Source organism: Seriola lalandi, unplaced genomic scaffold (genome assembly GCF_002814215.2).
Source record: "Seriola lalandi dorsalis isolate HSWRI2012SDOR001 ecotype SW California unplaced genomic scaffold, Sedor1 jcf7180002051078, whole genome shotgun sequence".
Taxonomy (NCBI): domain Eukaryota; kingdom Metazoa; phylum Chordata; class Actinopteri; order Carangiformes; family Carangidae; genus Seriola; species Seriola lalandi.
Window position 1 is genome coordinate 1 of NW_019521631.1, and position 2,949 is coordinate 2,949.

Genomic DNA, 2,949 nt, shown 5'->3' on the forward strand with positions numbered 1-2,949 from the left:
CAAGGCAAATGTATTTACAGACTTGAGATGAGACAGAAGCTGCAAAAGCACACGCACACGCACACACACACACACACACACACAGTAAGTGTTAATAGTCAGCACAGAAACTCCTCTTCGACCATATTTGGATTAGCTGGGAGTTAGGGGGCGGAGTCAGACGCTGCCAAGATGGCGACGGTGGAGCTTCAAAACTGCTTCTACGTCCATCTTTGTTTAGTCTATGATTAAGAAGAGTTCAAAAGCCTGAACTGAAAATGACCTCAGTCTAAAACTCACTAGCTTGACCTCCCTTTCTCTCTCACACACACACACACACACACACACACACACACACACACACACACACTCTCTCACTCAGTAGCTAAAGTTCAGAGATATGATGTAACTTGTGAAAAAGTTGTGATTGAATTGTGTACTGCACACACACACACACACACTCATGTTCCTGTTTGCGTGTGTATGTGTGTGTGTGTGTGTGTGTGTGTGTGTGTGTGAACAGGAAGCAGGGCTCTTCAGACAGCACAATGGGCCCAGCTGTGTGGGAAGTGATTGCTAAAAGTGCATCATGGCAGCCGCTCCATCACTCACACGACACATGACGTCTCCTTTCTCCCGCTGCCTCTCGTCCTCGTCCTCATGACGCCGCCTCCTTTACTCCTTCTTCTCTGATCTGTCTGTCATCCGGACTTTTCCCCTTCACCTCGTCTTTCCTCTACTTTCTCCTGCATGGATGTCATTCTCTCTCTGTCTCTCTCTCCCTCTCTCATTCTCTCTCTCTCCCTCTCTCTCTGTCTCTCTCTGTCTCTCTCTCTCTCTGTCTGTCTCTCTCTCTCTCTCTCTCTCTCTGTCTCTCTCTCTCTCTCTCTCTCTGTCTGTCTGTCTCTCTCTCTCTCTGTCTCTCTCTCTCTCCCTCTCTCTCACTCTGTTTTCTGTCTTTTATCTGTAGAAGAAACAATTCAGCGGCGACAGACTGCGAGAACATGCAGGCAGCACCACCACGTTTAGAAAGCACTAAGCTAACGTTACGTCATCTTTCAGTCGGCCATCTTTGGTGTTTCTATCGGAAGGAATGAACAGAACTCTTCTGTCATGAGAAACGTTTCCACTAAAGAAGTTTGTTATTAAATCACAGCAACTACTTTTCTACTGATTCCTCCATGTTTGTTGTTCAGAGAGAGAAAGACGAACCATGTCACTAAAGTTCAAGTCTTCTTTGTCAATAGGAAAGAAGCTTGAAGACGGACAATCTGCCGCTGTAGCCGCTCAGTGTGAGTTAGTAACTGCCAGTGTTTGGACAAATGGTCTGAACATCTCTGACGTCAGCAGCGGTGGATATGAAAGACACGAGCATGAGCAAGACTCCTATTGCTTCCACGCTGAACTTCCACCCTGCGTTAAGTGATGACTAAGTTTATATGACGGGAATCTAAGTGACAGTTTACTACATGAATTCAAAGTAAATGATCTCGATTGTTGTGATTGACCGGTGAATAAAGACGGACGACGCGTCTCCGTTTGGAGCCAGAATCTGCGCCACAGTGATCAGGGGGTGGAGTCACAGTATCTCGGTCCCGCCCACCTGTTTGACCCAATACTGAATCAATCACAGCTGATCATAAAGTCACACTGTCGTTTTGTAGCATCAAAAAAACAATTAAAACCAAACTTATCAGAAAAATTATGAGAACGACTTAAAATGTTATTTAAAGCTCCGTGTTTCTTCTTTTATTTGAAGTGTTGATCCATCAGAAGATATAAAAACCATCTCAGTGTAGTTTCACATCTCCTCTCTCAGGCTTCTCTCTGCAGCTCTAGTAACAACAGGTCTGTGAGCCAATCAGAAGAGAGGAGGCTCTGAGCCTCTCGCATAAAAATGATGCTCTTGCCACTAGGAGGCGCTGCAGCGTCTGTGCGAAGGACCAATAGAAAAAGGCAGAGAAAATGAAACGGGGCTGAGCTCTGTAGCTTCAGAGCAGCTGCTGGACGATCTGCTCACGTCACTGTGTGAGTTAGTGACTCCGTCAGTGTTCGGACAAATGGTCTGAACATCTCTGACGTCAGCAGCAGCAGATATGTGATAGATGTGTGATATGAGATATTCTGTCTGAACATGTGACACCTTCACATGTTCAGACAGAAGTGAAAATCACCTCCCACACTGAAGGAACTGCACAGTTTCCTGAAAGAAACCAACTAAAAGCCGGAAAGTAAAAGAAATAACAGCTGGAACAAAGGGAGGGATTTATTCTTAGATACTCTGAGTTCACTGAGAGACGGAGCTGAGGTGACGAGGGGAGAGAAAGTTCGGATTCAGTTGTTTTTGTAATTCATCAGCTAGAAAAAGCCACGAGGAGCTGGAGGCAGTTTACTCAGCAGCAGCTGGATTCAGATCCACAGCTGGTGTCTGTGGAAACCTTCAAACAATTCACTCCTTTTTAAACAAAAAGAAAAACCTTGCAGCGTTGGGAACATGATGTTTTCTCTGATTCAATCATCAGGTTTCAACTTGCACAGAAACTTTAAGAAGATTGTGAATGAAGAGACTGAAGTGTTGCTGTCGTCTGCCGACACATTCGTACAGAACCTGCTTTTCCTTCAGGTCAAATATTAACTTCACATACAACTAAAGATTTCACTGAAGAGACTGTAAAGAGACTTCACTCTTGAACGTACCTGGAGACGTTTAACCATTTATCGCATTGAAGAAGTTCATGAAGGAACGGAGGGGTGTTTGATTTCTGTACAACAAACAAAAGTAAATACGTGGCCACGTTTACCACAACAAAAACAATAAAGAAAAGGTAGATAAACATCTTATATTATTAATGCATCCAAAGCTGTGAACAGAAAACATAATGAAACACAGGATACAACTTATATAACTACATCTGGTTCTAAATGGAAAGAATTTGCTTTCCTTCAGATACACACATGCATTAAGATTCA